A 16,305-nucleotide genomic window follows, 5' to 3' on the forward strand; every position below is an offset into this window, starting at 1 on the left:
GATCTAGGAGATTAAATAACTTGCTTATGACCTTGCAGCTTATAAATGGGATCTAAAATTGTATCCTGGTGTGTCTAACATTCACCTATACCACAGATTTTCAGATTCTTGGCCTCAACTTCAGGATAGACAAGTTTAAAATGGAAATTCAAGTAGGAGCTCCCTAAACACAGATTACGTTCAAGTGAAGTGAGGGATGGAGGTGAGCATGCATGCACATGTGTGTGCTTGGAGGGTGTACACTGCTGAGGGATAGTGTGATAGAGGTCTTTGCTGTGTTCTTTCTTTATGATAAAGAGTGAGAGAGGTGGAAGACAAAATTTCATTAGGCCCTTAGGCCTAATCAGCCACTTTCTCTTTGTTCCTGCTTTATAATAGGCATTTCTGATGTCTTGACTTACCTGGCTACATGCACCACAGACATCTTCCACTGAAATTCTTTCTATTCTTTATGTCCCAGTTCCTTTGCTTCTGCTTGCTCTGACTGCAGAAAACCACCCAAATAAAATGCCTCCTATTAGGAAGTGACCAACTTTTTTTTTGATGTAGGATCTGGCTCTGTTGCCCAGGCTGGAGTGTAGTGGCACGACTTTGGCTCACTGCAAGCTACGCATCCTGGGCTCAAGTCATCCTCCCACCTCAGCCTCCCAAATACCTGGGACTACAGGTGCATGCCACCATGCCCAGCCAATTTTTGTATTTTTTGTAGAGACAGGGTTTTGCCATGCTAACCAGGCTGGTCTTGAACTCTTGAGCTCAACTGATTCTCCCATGTGGACTCCCAAAGTGCTGGGATTATAGGCGGGGACCACCATGCCCAGCCCTGAAAAACTTTTTAAAGGACAAGCAGACATGCCTGTTTATCTCCTGGAAACTCTGATACTGACAAGGAGTGGTCAGTTCCACATTACACATATACTTAAAACCATTGTTAATAGTTTTATGTGGTGTTTCTTTTCTTGTTCTATATATAAAAATGGACTCACAAAGAAAGATTTAAAAGCATGTCTGAGGTTATAAAGTACATTCATGATGTAGAATGGGAAAAGGGAGGGCAAACAAATGTGAGAAACATGGATAGATCTGGAGACACAGAGTCACCATCTTTCTGTCCCCACTTGTGCTGATAAATTCTTTCTATTGTATCAGTCTGCCAGCCAACTTTTATTTTCTCTTGAAACCTGAGTTTTCAATGTAAATCTGTAAAATACAGAATAAATATGAAAGATTATCAGCAATATTAAGAATCCATTTATATTATACATTAAGGAGTTCCTTGAAGAATAAGCCACTTTGGGTCAGGAGAAAACCACTACTGAGTGAAAGAGCTTAACAGTTTAGGGGCTTAGGGTCTTATGGCTTTGTAGTCAGACTGAACAGGGTTCAGATCCCACCTCTGACATCACTGGCTGTGTGCCTTTGGGCAAGCTAGTTAACCTTTCTAAACCTCAGCTTCCTCCTTTGTAAAATGAAGATACTAGTAGTTTTTGTCTCCCAGAGTTATTGTGACAACTAAAGGAGGGCACATATATAAAGTATATCATAGTGCCTGGCGTATGGTATGGAATGAATAACTGATAGCCTCCAGTATTGTTTTCTCTCCTCTTAACTTCAGTCCTGAGTACCTCTCTGGACACCCAAGGTTTTGGGGGAAGGAAGAAGAGAAAATGTGAGGAGGGATAACCTGAAACAGTTGATATCTGTCAGAGGTGCACACGTGGAATGAAAACATGTGGAACAAGAATCAGGGCATCATTTCTCTTTTCTAAGTCCTGATATTACTTAAATACTTAAATAAATATGATTATCATGGAGTGGTCTTAAAGGTGTTGGATTTTTACCATATATTTATGATTCTGTTTGTATTAAATGTTCAGAATAGGCAAATCTATAGAGACACAAAGTAGATTAGGGGTTGCTTAGAGCTGGTGGGGAGAGAGTTAATGGAAAGTGAGGAGTGACTGCTAATGGGCACAGGGTTTCTTTTGGGAATGGTGAAAATGCTGTAAAACTGATTGTGATGATGGTTACATAACTGTGAATACACTAAAAACCATTGAATTGTATATGTTAAATGGGTGGGATTGTGAATTATATCTCAATAAAGATGTTTAAAATTGGGGGAGTTTTTGCCTATCTCAACTAGAATGTAACTTTCTTGGCGAACAGGACCTATATCTTTCCTCTCTAAACACTCAGCCTAGCATAAAAACTAGCACATGGTAGATGTTGACAAAATGTTGAATAATGAATGACTCCTTGAGTAAGTCCAGGACAGAATTCTCAGACAGGGTGACTCACCATACAGGAATTATTTCAGCTAGAGTAGTTTTACTTCAACTCATTGTAACTATTGGGCTTTCAATTTTTATTTTATTTGCATTCCCCAAAAAGTTTGAACATTGCTGGGCTGGAACACCAAATTTTATTCCTAAATGCAATTTACTCCTTCTTCAATGCCTGGGAGGAGGATGATGATGATGATGATGATGATGATCCTGATGATGATGGTGATAGCAGCTGATATTTACTGAGCACTTTCTATGCTTCAGGCACTATTCTAAGCATTTAAAATAAATGAATAAATAAATATGTGTATGTGTATCTCATTTAATCCTTACAACAATTTTGGGATGGGTTCTATTATTATTCTCATGTTTCAGGTAAGGACATTGAGGAAAAGTAACTTGCGCAGGTTCAGGCAGGTGGTATGTGGTGGAGCCAAAGTTCAATATTGCACCAAAACCTATACTTTAAACTACTACACTAGAATGTGCCGTAATGTTTTGGTTCATATATTTCAAAGGAACCTGCCTTGACTACTTTCTCCTCTGAATTCATTGCATATGTTGACTGCATTACTCTTAAGTTTATATATTATTACGTGTTATATTGTAGGGCTTTTTGTGAGTCCTACTTACTCTATTTTAAAACTTGGGTGGGCGCGGTTGCTCATACCTATAATCCCAGCACTTAGGGAGGCTGCGGCGGGGTGAATTACCTGAAGTCAAGAGTTTGAGGCCAGCCTGGCCAACATGCTGAAACCCCATCTCTACGAAAAAATACGAAAGTTAGCCAGGTGTGTTACCACACACATGTAATCCCAGCTACTTGGAAGGCTGAGGTATGAGAATTGCTTGAACCTGGGAGACGAAGGTTGCAGCGAGCCAAGATTGTGCCACTGCACTCTAGCCTGGGTGATAGAATGAACAAACAAAAAAACACTGGTAAGGGCAGACTACCTCTTTATCTGTTTCTAACAGATAACGCCATTGTTGTCCTGTGTTGCCCTTTATATTATCAAGACCATGAATAACAATGATTTTTACAGTGAACGGAAATCCTCTCCATAGTACTGCTTTATTTTAAGGTCAGTATCCCTTTTATAATACAAATGTTTCATAAAAGCCATGATTATTGCTTTTTGATGACAGACTAATCTTTGTCCCTCACCCCTATCAGTCCTACCCTTTAAATATCTCCATCCACGGAAGTACTCTATCAATAGGCCAATATTCACCTTTTAAAAATTGTGGTAAATACACATAATATAAAATTTACCAATGTAACCATTTTTAGTGTATCATTCAGTGGCATTAAGTACATTTACAATGTTATGTAACCTCATCACTCACTAGTTCCAGAATACTTTCATCACCCCAAAAGGAAACCCACTTAGCAGTCACTCCTATTTCTCTCCTACCTGCAGCCCCTGGCAACCACTAATCTGCTTTCTGTCTCTGTAGATTTGCCTATTCTGGATACTTTACATAAATAGAATTATCTAATATGTGGCCTTTGGCATCTTTCACTTAACATACGACATTTTCAAGGTTCCTCTGTGCTGTATCAAGTATTAATACTTTATTCCGTTTTACAACTGAATAATATTTCATTGCATGAATATACCACATTTTGTTTATCCATTCATCTGTTGATGGATGTTTGGGTTGTTTCCATCTTTTGGGTGTTATGAATAGAGCTGCTATAAACATTCATATGTAAGTATTTGAACACCTGCTTTTAATTCTTTTGAGTATATTCCTAGAAGTGGAATTGCTATGTCATATGGTAGTTCTATGTTTAGCTTATTGAGGAAACTCTAATATCCCTTGTATAATTTTATAGATATTGTGTAACACATATGGATATTATTGCTTGTATCATTATTAAACACCTCTCTTTCTCTCATTCCTGGAGTCTTCAGGCCCTCTTGGTTCTACCTTTTAAAATTATCTCCTGAATATGACAGGAGATAATTAAAAAGCTTCCATTTCCATTCAAACCATCAGACTGTTAGTATATTTTACCTGACCAGTTGCTAACTGATTTGGGCAAATTATTTAATGTCTTCAAGTCTCCATTTCATATTGATAAGATAGAGGATAATGAATATATGGGGTTGTCATAATTGAGATAATACATATAAAGCTCTTAGCCTTCTGATGGCATAATAGGGCTTGATAAATGTTTGCGATTATTAATAATCTTTTAACCTGTCTCTCTTCCTCAGGTTTGGTTACCTCAAAATTCTTTAGCCATACTGCTGGTAGAGTAATTTTTCTAAAATGCAAAATTAACCATTGCTTCCCTATTTTATATTTTCGTACAACTCTCTATGCCTATAAGATAATGCCCAGACTTTTTAGCTTGATTTGAGATACCCCTCTTTGGCTTCTCTTGCCCTATGTGGCTCCTTATCAAGACCAGTATTGGCATCCTAACCACCCACAGGGCTGCGATAGTATCAGGTCATTTGCTTTCTCTTCTGTTTTCTTACTTAATTTTTCTACTTTGACCTCTGCGTCATTTCCTTATCTTCTTGAAAACTTAGCTATGTATTTTTAAAAAATGTTTGCTATATTTTACTCTGAAGTTTCTTTGAGTTTTGTTGGTGGAGGCTTTTTAGGTTATCTGGTCTACCCTATTGACAGAAATAAGTCTTTTTTATATTTCTTGTCTAATCTCCTGTCTTTCCACTTTGCTTCTCAAATAGGACTTAGGGCTAGAAGTGGGTTCAATGTATCCTTATATTCCTAGGCTCTAGAACATAGTGCTTATATAATATCTATTTAATGAATATTCTCCAAACCACAATGTTTATTTGGAATACCTGTTCACCTTTTAAAATTCACACAAGCTGATTGTTGCAATTGCCAAATAAGAATCTATATAAATGACAGCTGCTGAGTGAAGTTTGTACGTAGGGGAACATTTCCTGGTAGCCATATTAGATTTCCATAGGTAAATCTCCTGGTGCTCAGATCACAGTCATTTATGTGTAATGATATCTGGATGTGGTTTATACCACACCCCCAGACTGCTTCCCCAGATTGTATATCAAAGTCATGATCTTTTGGCAGAATTATAATTGCCCATGGGGAATGGTGGCCTCTGAGTTTCATAGCTCAGGGCTGTATTGTTGGACCTGCTGTCAGTTTTTCACTAGATGTATAACAATTGAAGTGTCTTACATTTTTATAGTTCTTTTTAAAAAACAAATTGGAGATACAACACATACCATTTAAAGTGTACAATTTAAATTTAAAGTGTACAATTCAATGGAATAAAAGCTAAAGGATTATTAGCCTGGAGAAGAGAGAAAACTTAAAAGAATGTGACAGCTTCCTCCAGTATTAGAAGGTCTATCATGTGGATCATATAGAAAAAAGGTTGAAGTCTGTGCTGTGTTGCCCCAGAGGGAAGAATGAGGAAGTTGCAAGGAGATAGATTTATATCAACATTTATATCTGAATTCATATCAGAAGAATTTCTGACAGTTGGCATTAGTTGAAAATAAAGTGGGCTGCCTTGGGAGTTCATAAAACTCTCCATCAATAATAGTATCCAAACAGGAGCAAAATGACTGGTAGTGGGGAATTCTGTAATGGTGATTCAGGCATCCCATGGGTTGTATTAGGTGATTTCTGCGGTCTCTTTCTACCATGAGAGATTGATTCTTTGAAGGCTAGAGAAAACAAAGGGAGAAGAAGTTTACAGCTTGCAAAACAGGGGGTATATATAATGTAAAGATAGCTGTGTTATCATCTTCTTGAAATTTGGTAGTCAAAACACAAAATTTGAGATTAACCGCCTCATTATATAGGTGGGACATTCAGATACAGAGGTTATTAAACATTGCCCAAGGTCAAATAGCCAGTCAGTGGCAGAGTTGGAATTAGATTCCCTATTGTTTTAAGACAAATAATGGAATTATTCATTTTAATAAATAAGATAAAAATAATTTACTGGATGGAAAAACTGACAGGTCCAAGACTAGGTTATGACCACATCCTTAATGTATTATTAATGAAAGGTAGATATGTTCAGGATACCTTTCAAACCTTTTGAGGATAAGATCAAACAGTATGAATGACAAGCTTTACTACAAAACTTACCCTGGTGCTGCTGACAGAAAGAAGATATTGAACTGAATGAACCATTGATTTAACACACAATGGCTTTTAAACTGTGTATGTCTTTATGTTTTTTCTCTGTTTGCTTTTATCATTGTTTTTGAATGTTTTATTATTACCATAGTTTGATCCCATGTATCCCATTTTATTCCAAGTCCACTTTTATCTCAGCGTCTTGAATGTTTAACACAAACAACAAATGCATTAAACAGCAAGGCATTGTAACTTCTAACATCAATAACAGTAAAAGCAGTAAGACATTCAAGAACAATAAATAAAAGCAGTGGGGAAAAAAAATCCTGGGTTCAGTTGAAGCTCGGCTAGGAGTGTATCAGCCAGTAGTGAAGCTTGAGCAGGATCACTGAGGTTAGAAACAATTGTGCCAGACTATGAATGGACAGCAATTCTGTCCTCCAAATTTAAACATGTAGCATTAAAATATTATAATTAGTAACCATGCAAGACTGGCATGAGAAAATGAAATCTAATCTTGGTCCTTGTTTTAAATATTTTAAGAGGAGTTTATCAAATAAATTTTCTTGTTTTAGTGGATGCATTTAGAAGAAATGGGACCATATAGATTTGCCCTGTGAGATTACATGTCTTCATCTTCTTCCCAGCATACCAAAGAGAGTAGGATATTTGCATATTTCCAGTTCTCTTTTCACTTTTTAAAAATCACATGAAATATCCTGTGATATTTATATATGACTACTGAGGTCCAAAGGTAAAAGAAGGGCATTTTAATCTGTCTTTTAAGGCATATAATCAGAAAGTGTTTGAGAAGCTTGCCATGAATTATGAGCACTTTCAGTGACTCACTTACAGAGTATTTTCAGCACAAAATCCTGTGAAATTTAGGTTCATAATTGCATCACACTCCTTTGGTACCATTGTTGGAGTCAGAATTCACTTGGGAAAACACTGACTTAATTGGCAAACTTTATCTCTTCTTCCTTCAGTACACCTGCAAAGTGCTTATCATAATAGGAATTATGCTTGTTCCAAGGAGAAGCTATCGTTGTGAATTAGCCAATTAGCTAGTGTTTCATATCTTATCTTTCATTCCCAAGCCTATGATTTTTTTCCTCTAAGTACCAACACTTATTTGTGAGCTTGCAAATTGAAATGTATGTATTCCTTTGCTTGACATCTCATCACTGTGTAATATGACCTTCAGCTATGCTTTTTGGAAGTGATTGTGTATGTCTGAGTTAAAAAGAAATCTTCAGACTGTTTGTGGAAACTGATTTTTTAAAACAAATTTTAAAGGAACTTCCTGTCTCATAGGATTTCTTGGCATATAAAACAAAGGAGTCTTCAATAGAAATGAAAGAATACTGAATGCGATTTGTACAAAACAGCATATTTGGCTGTCAATTATGGACAAAATCACCAGAAATCAAACACCTGGTTTCTCCAGGGAGGAGGACTGATTGTCACATAGCAAGAATACTGGCTGACCTAGCATAGTTCGATATATGGGGTGGAGAGTATCTCACCACCAGAAAAGTCATTTGAGAATACATTTAAAAATATATTAGTTTGGTTTTGCCAGTGCAGACTTATTCTCGATTAGCAGATAGAGTGTTTTTGAAGGAGATTTGCTGCAACCTTTAAACTCAACTTTTCCCCTCTGTGTTCCGACATGAGCTAGTGGCGTATGCGGACCTTTACCTTTGTTTTGTAGAGTTAATGTGAGCAAGAAAGAATTTGTGTGAAATTTTGAACCATCATAAGAATTCTGATATTTACAAAAATAAAAAAAATTCAATTTATTTTTGAAAATAAATTGTTCTACTGTCCCGAAAGTACCAAGAAAATGAAAGAATTTTTGGGAAAAGCAAGTTTCAGAATAACTTCACAGCCAGTTGCCATTTCTTGGATCATGAAAGGCCTTAGGATATTGGTGTTGACGTTTTGGGTTCACTTTTCTTCTTCATTGTCCTCTGAGGCTGTCTATATGTAGCAGATGGACCAGATTGTGGCACAGCTGACCTCTTAATTTTCACTATTTCCATTATTAGAAACTTTCACTGCTTATGTCACAATTTACATTAGCCACAAAAAAGGCCAAAATGAATGGATTTTTAAATTACCTTGTAAGCTATTCATTTATGGCCCCAAAACAGAGACAAACTGTCAGTTCAGAATTTTATTTAAGGAGGATATAAATCAGTTTGAACAATAATTTTAAATACATGTTAATAATTCTTTTTATTAATCCTCTGAGTTCCAAAGCACAGAGAAAGAATCCCATAGGATCTCAGTAAACGTGAAATATAAGTAAACGACTGGACCATAATTCATTTTTGTGTGTGAAAGAATATAACTTGTGTCTTCCTGGTGTTTATTATTTCTGGCTTGTTACTGGATACCACCTAAAAGTTTCTGTTTCCTGAGATAGTTGATCCCAGATCTCTTTATGAATCACAATGCTGATTTGCTTTTCTTTCTGTATGTATAACAGAGAACTTTGTGGTAATGCATAGACTTTCCCAAGTTCATAGTTGAGGATTTTAAGCAGTCAGAAAAGACAGAAAATTAAAGGAGAGAAAATCCAGAACAAGCTGTTCAAAACTAATCAGTAGGAAATTATGTAAACTTAATTAACTAGGGCATCAAGGGAAGGGCTATGGAGTGTAATGAAATTTTTTTAGAAATGAGGCAAAGCAGCCAAACTAAAATAGGGTTAGTTGAAGTGTTCCCAAAAGGGAAGGAGGGAATATCCTTCCTGCATAAGGAGCCTTGCTTGACCTCCTGCCTTATTTTTGGCTGTGAATCTGTATGCCATGATCCTCAGTGGGGTAGGTATACAAGGAGAGTATGGTGCCAAATGAACAACAACAAAAAAATAGATCTCATTTGTATTATTTATTGATGCTCATATAGTAAAATGGAGACTGAAATATAGGCTTATGGCCTAACTGCAAACCTCTGACCTTCCATTTGCAAATGAACCAAAATGATTAGCCAAGATTTAGAGGAAATTCATAAATTTCACATCTAGGTAGACCAGCTGGAGAAAAACTTGAGGATTCTCTGTCTAGGACTCAATTCAGTTCAATTTTTAAAAAATTTATTGAACACCTACCCGTTCTGTTAAAAATGATGTGCTAATGCCGCATGGAACAAATAGCTGAGTGAGGCATTTCATTGCCTTTTAAGAGTGTATAATCTATTATGGAGAAAGAGACAAGTACACAAACAATAAGCATACCAGGAAGTGGTACAAAATAATATTCCTATGTCTGAAGACTCCTAAACGTCTTTTCCTAGTCTTATTTTCTCTTAGCCCCAGATCTGAGTAGTCAACTGCCTTTTGGACCTCTCCCATCAACTTTTGAGTAGAGAAATGTAAACTTTCCATTTCTGATTACTTCAAAGGTAGATTTGGAAATGTAGATACACATACAAAAATGGAGTGTTTTCTCAAAGCTGTCATTTATTTGGGTTGCAAATGTAGAATTCAGGTGTTTTAGGCACACATGAGAAGTGATAATTGTTATATATACATACATAATCCCACATACCTACAAACCCTTTATGACAAGGACAGATTGTAAAACACAGTACTGTCAAATTTTGGAAGACAAAGAATGCATATATGAACTGTTCATTTAAAATTGGGTTTGGAAATTCGAACAAAATTAACTAAAAGAGATAAAAAGTTTTATTTTGTTATTCCTTTATAGCCTCAGTCACATGCTTTACTTTTTTTTAGTTGTGGTAAAATATATGTATAAAACATAAGCATTTTAACCATTTTTAGGTATAAAGTACAGTGGCATTAAGAACATTCACATTGTTGTGCTAACATCACTGCCATTCATCCCCAGCACTTTTAAATCTTCCCAAACTGAAACTCTGTATCCATTAAATAGTAGCTCCCCATTCTATTTTCTGTCTCTGTGAATTTATTCTAGATACCTCATATAAGTGTAATCATACAATATTTGTCCTTTTGTGTCTCGCTTATTCCACCAAGAATAGTGTTGTCAAGGTCCATCCATCTTGTAGCATGAGTTAGAATTGCCTTCCTTTTTAAGATTGAATAATATTCCATTTCCTTTCAAGGCTGAGCAATATTCCATTTTGTATATATACCACATTTTGTTTATCCATCTATCAATGGACATTTGGGTTGTTTCCACTATTTGCCTATTGTGAATAATACTACTATGAACATGGGTGTGCAAGTAATCCATTGAAGTCCCTCCTTTCAGTTCTTTTGGGTATATACCCAGAAGTGCAATTGCTGGATCATATGGGTATAGTTATCATATGGGTATACTTACCCAGATGGGCTTTGTTTTATTGTTTAAGAGACAAGTTCAATGTTGCCCAGGCTGGCCTTGAACTCCTTGGCTCCAATGGATCGTCTTGCTTCAGCCTTCCACTTAGTTGGGACTACAGGCCAGGTAGGTTAGCACCCAGCTCAATTGCTGGATCATATGATACTTTTATGTTTACTTTTTTGAGGAGCCACTATGCTATTTTCCACAGTGGCTGCACCATTTTACATTCCCACGAGGAAAGTGCAGGCATTCTAATTTCTCCATATCCTTGACAACATTTGTTATATTGTTTTGGGGTTTTTTTTTGGTATTAGTCATCCAAATAGGTGTGAAGTGGTATCTCATTGTAATTTTGATTTGCATTTTCCTAATGGATTAGTGATTTTGAGTATCTTTTCATGTGCTTATTGGCCATCTGTTTATCTTTGATGGAGAAATATCTATTCAAGTCCTTTACCTATTTTTTAATTGGGATGTTTTTTGTTATTGGGTTATAGGAGTTCTCTATATATCTGAATATCAATTGCTTATTAGATATGTGATTTGCAAATATTTTCTCCCATTCTGTGGATTGCCTTTTACTCTGTTGATTATGTCCTTTGGCGCACTTTGATAGTGCCCTTTGTTAATTTTGATGAAGTCCAATGTATCTGTTTTTGCTTTGGTGGTCCAAGAAATTTCCAAATCTAATAGCATGAAATTTTTTCCCTATGTTTTCTTCTAAGAGTGTTATAGTTTGGGCTCCTATATGTAGATCTTTGATGCACTTTGAACTAATTTTTGTATATTGTATAACATAAGGATCCAAGTTTATTCCTTTGCATGTGGATATCCCAAAGCCATTTGTTGAAAAGACTTCCTTTACCCATTAAATGGTCTTGGCATTCTTGTTGAAAAATAATTTGGCCATTGGCTTATTTCACATAGCATAATGTTTTATTTCTGGGCTCCATTTTATTCCTTTGGTCTATATGTCTGTTCTTATGCCAGTACAGTACCACACTATTTTGATTGTGGTAGCTTTGTAGTAAGTTTTGAAATCAGAAAACGTGAGACCTCAATTTGCTCTTCTTTTATAAGATTGTTTTGACTCTGGGATTCTTGAGATTCTATGTGAATTATAGGACAGTAACATACTTTTACTTGTGGTCTTTGAAGTATTTTATAGGAAGTCCTCTATGACATTTTTATATGAAAACTCCTTTTGAAGTAATCCTCTCTAGTTCATCTAAGTTTAGGATAAATGGGAGGGTCTGATAATTTAAGCCAGTATAGGGCTACATGGTATTATTTAAACCCTTAGGGGGAATAAAAGATTACAGGATAAAGGATTTGAAAAGATATTTTCTTTGTAGAGAAAAAGGAGGAAACCACATTCGAAAAAACAGTTATTATGCCTTTTGAATTTTTTAAAAGTTTGATTGGAAAGCACTCAGCTATTCAGCATTTGCCTTTAGCAAAGGTTTTAGATTGACTCCCCTCCCACCCATTCTCAATAATCTAATTTTTTGCTTTCTAAATGAATAAGCTTGGGGATTTTATTCTGCAATGTATAACATATGTATGTAATATAGACATAAAAAATATACATAGTTTAACCACTTTAACAAGCTGTAAAAATCCAAATCTTCAGGGGCTACCTTTTGTTATTTAAGGATGTATAAATCATGATAGCTTTTAGATAAGTCCTTCTCATCTTCATGAGCTTCATGAAATCTAGCACAGTTACTTGCCATAGCAGATGTTTGATAATTGTGTTTTAGTGAAATTTTAATAAGAATTTTATGTCTGTTTTTTCCTGTTCAATAGTAGGTAGTATTTGAAGGAACTTTTCTGGCTTAGTTACTTCATACATCTGGTCACTTCTTTTTCTCCCCTATCTGTTTGAAGGAAAGATGCTTACTAAATTTGTTGGTGATCACATTTTTTTGAATTTTCTATACTCACTCATTTTTATTATAAGGTAAAAAGTTAGTATTTTCCCATCAATATTCTTTTTTTTTTTTATTATACTTTAGGTTTTAGGGTACATGTGCACAATGTGCAGGTTTGTTACATATGTATCCATGTGCCATGTTGATTTCCTGCACCCATTAGCTCGTCATTTAGCATTAGGTATATCTCCTAATGCTGTCCCCGCCCCACCCCCCACCCCAAAGCATGCTGCAGTCATTGTCTTCTTTTTTAATCTTGCAGTTATTTATAATTTCTTTTTGTAATCTCTTACAGTTTTGATTGTTTTTTGACAATGCAATTGAATATATTCCCCATGTATTTAAGAACATTTTAAATAAGTGCCCATTTCTTTGTAATGATTTTTCTCAGAAACAAACAAATCCTCAAGCACTCTAGTAATATTCCTACTCCAGAGTAGTACACCATAGCTCTTGAGAAGAAAAGGAAAAATAATAGTTTCTGTATGTTTTAAGTGGAAAGTAGTTTCTTTGATTTACATGAACATTAAGCCATGATAGGTAATGACAGTTTATTCCTAAAATGTATTCAGTTACCCATTAACATGGATATGTCATAACCTGTTATCCTTGACTTATAGATCTCCCCAGGGAAAATGTTCCAAGAGAGTGAGCAAAAGAAATGTTTTCTGGGGAAAGTATCAAGGCGAGCGTGTTGTTATTTCAGACATCACAACATTTCCCTATAGCAGTCTATATCCAAGAATAAATCTGTGCTAGCCAAGCGGATGAATCTGGCATTTCTGAGAATACATGTGATGGTTGAATTGAGATTTTTGGTAACAACTGTGGGTCACTCTAAGATACTAATTTCTGGATATCTCAGACTGAGAGATGACTATAAGAGGTATCATTTTAAGTCTGGAGACCAGAAAGCCTCTATACTTGTTCATAGAGCTTTTCATTTATCTGAGTGTTTTCCTCTGCTTGTCAGGACTTGTGCTTTCACGACCTCCTGCTCTCATATCAGGGGAGTGAATAATTGAATTTGGATAGTTTTTTGGTTTTTGAGTTGGAACACTCCTTTTCCTATGGAACGTTTATAGAAAAAATGAGTCAAACAGAGAACGTGCAGGGGAGGCAACTCTGAATGCTTCCATGGCTACATACATATCTGTTTTCTTTGATTTACTAAACCCTAAGTTAAAAGGAAAGTACTGTCTAAAATAGGGAGATATTCCCTATATTTATACCATCATCTGAATATTTACAATGGAGTGTTTTGTATTATAAATGTCAAAAAGGTTGAGACAAGACTCACTTAAATTAAGAGGGGAAACTTTTTTTAATGATGGAAATAGGGGCTTAATAAACTTACATCTCCTTAACTCCTTTAATATTTGTAATAAACTATGACTGTTCAAGAGTTGAGCAGTCTCTTGTTTGAAGAAATTTATTTATTTTCCTTCAAAATTGGCACCACTTTAGAATTTCCAGTTGAGATCTATTTGGCTAAGACCTCATTTCCCATCCAATTCATTAAAATTGTTGATGTTCAAGCCAGGGAAAGGATATTTTCTGGGTCTACTTATGATGGCTGTGTATCAAACCAGCCATGTTTAGAAACCCTCCAAGGCCTATGTGATTTTTTAAAAAGAAATTTATTATGTGGAATGAAGAAGCAAACATGTTCTATTTTATACTATTCAGAGCCAAGTAATCAGCCATTTCCCTCAGGAGTCACTTGTACTAAGAGCTGGCCTGGACAGGGAAAGGCACTGTAATGGCTGCTCATCACCCAGAGCTGCCCAAGCACTAGCTTCACCTTATAGCTCAGAGGGACCCCAATGGTCTTTTCCTTAGTGCTTAGGGTATTAGTACTAGACCTCGAAATGCAGACCTAAGAAATGCCTGGTGATGGCACTAAAGCTGACATCACTATGAAAAGCAGGCAGGAGGTATTGCACCCCTTGTGAGGAAGTTTAAAAGTTTCTTATAGCAACTAACTTCCCCATTAACAAATAAATAGACCTTCCACAGCAGCTAGAAGGTACCTCATCCCCTTTATTGAACTGTAGCCGTGGACTTCTCAGTGGTATCACTGTAACCCTAAGACCTAGTGAAAAACCTGGTACAGGAAAATGTATACAGTAAATATTAGATGAAAGAATAGGCAGGAGAATCACTTGAACCCGGGGAGGGAGAGTGCGGAGGTTGCAGTGAGCTGAGATGGTGCCACTGCACTCCAGCCTGGGCGACAGAGCAAGACTCTGTCTCAAGAAAAAAAAAAAAAATTCAGCTCTGTGATTTCCATTTTTTCTCCTGCCAAAGATCATGTTAATTATTTCTGTTTCTCATGGCCTCCGTATTTTGAAATATTTATTTTTCTGCACTGATTAAATAATAATTCATTTGTTTCCTAATTTTACTGACCAAAGCCAACCAGGACTTCTGGTCGATATGAGAAAATTACGGTTGGTTAGTACCGTAATTTCAGCTCAGAAAAAAAAAAAGATATTTTATTTGTGTAACAAATAAGCTTTTTGAAATAAAAATAACTTCCAGGCCCAATTATTACTTTTGGGGGGCTTCTATGATTCTGAACATGCAGACTAAAAATTAATAATATTGTCTAAACTACCATTTTATAGATAAACATGGTAATGCTTAAGGAGTTAGGTAGAAATGACTTACCTGCAAAGCCAAACTAATTGATTCCCAGTTCCCAGTTCAGAGTCTATTTAGGATGGATATATAGGATGGGGCTTGGAGAGGGTATTCTAGAATGAGGCCTTAAGTTCCTGGCTCCTTTTTAAGAATAGATGATATTGGATTATTATTAACATAAATTTGGACAGAACTTATGGATAGAATCCCATTTAACAAATACTTTATTATATCTAGTTATATATAGTGTCATTACATATCCCCATGATCTAACTCTGAGTTCATACCAATGTTTTATTGTTGTATGCTGCAAAATTCTATTAGATTTTAAAAATTTCATATGAATAGGTGTCATAGAGGACTTGCTTTTGTCTGGGAAGGATGTGGGAACACCCTCCTTGTGGCCGCAGGAGAGGGAATGGCTTGAGAGTGCATGTTATTAACTTGAGATCAGGATTAGGCATCTATTAGAGAGTGACCCTTGTGGACAATGGGATCAGCCTTTGTAAGGCCTATAAAGAAAACCAAGGATGAAACTGTGCAATCAGGGCAAGGTCAAGGATTTGAAGTGGATCAAGATTCCTATGTCCATGATATTTTGCATTTCTGCTATTATTAACAGGTCAGAATATAATAGGTAGTCAATATAATTTGATTGTTCCAAAAAAAATTAATTACAAGTCCTTATCCATTTAGCAGGCAGTCTTCAAATTAATATATTAATCCATCTGCTACAGCATTTATGGATAATAATTATATGCGAATACCCACATCATTATAAATATTGGTAATAAACTTTAAGGTGTTTGGGCTGAATATTAAGTTTGCTCTTATACACATATGTTTTTGTGTACAGAGTGTCTGGAAGGGTCAAGAAAAGGAATTTGAAACTCTGGAACAGGCAAATATACAGGAAATCATGCAATAGGGAGAGGAATACGTAAGATTTACCTGAAATATGAACTTTTACTATTTTTTATCTTAAAATTTTCAGTTTTGTTTCTTTAGAGA

General features: G+C 35.8%; 1 protein-coding gene across 12 annotated transcripts in view; it reads left to right on the plus strand.

Moving 5' to 3' along the window:
* The window catches only part of FRMD5 (FERM domain containing 5), a 351,142-nt gene that overhangs the window by 123,378 nt on the left and 211,459 nt on the right, over positions 1-16,305 (plus strand). For 2 of the 12 annotated variants that reach the window (XM_058427350.1, XM_058427356.1), the window contains exon 1: positions 1,581-3,370. The exons of the other annotated variants lie outside the window; for them this stretch is intronic. The gene's annotated coding sequence lies outside the window, so the exon portion shown is untranslated. Of the gene's footprint in view, positions 1-1,580; positions 3,371-16,305 lie in introns of those variants that run through there. 12 annotated transcript variants of the gene reach the window in all.

This window comes from Hylobates moloch, unplaced genomic scaffold (genome assembly GCF_009828535.3).
Source record: "Hylobates moloch isolate HMO894 unplaced genomic scaffold, HMol_V3 SCAFFOLD_14, whole genome shotgun sequence".
In the NCBI taxonomy this organism is placed as follows: domain Eukaryota; kingdom Metazoa; phylum Chordata; class Mammalia; order Primates; family Hylobatidae; genus Hylobates; species Hylobates moloch.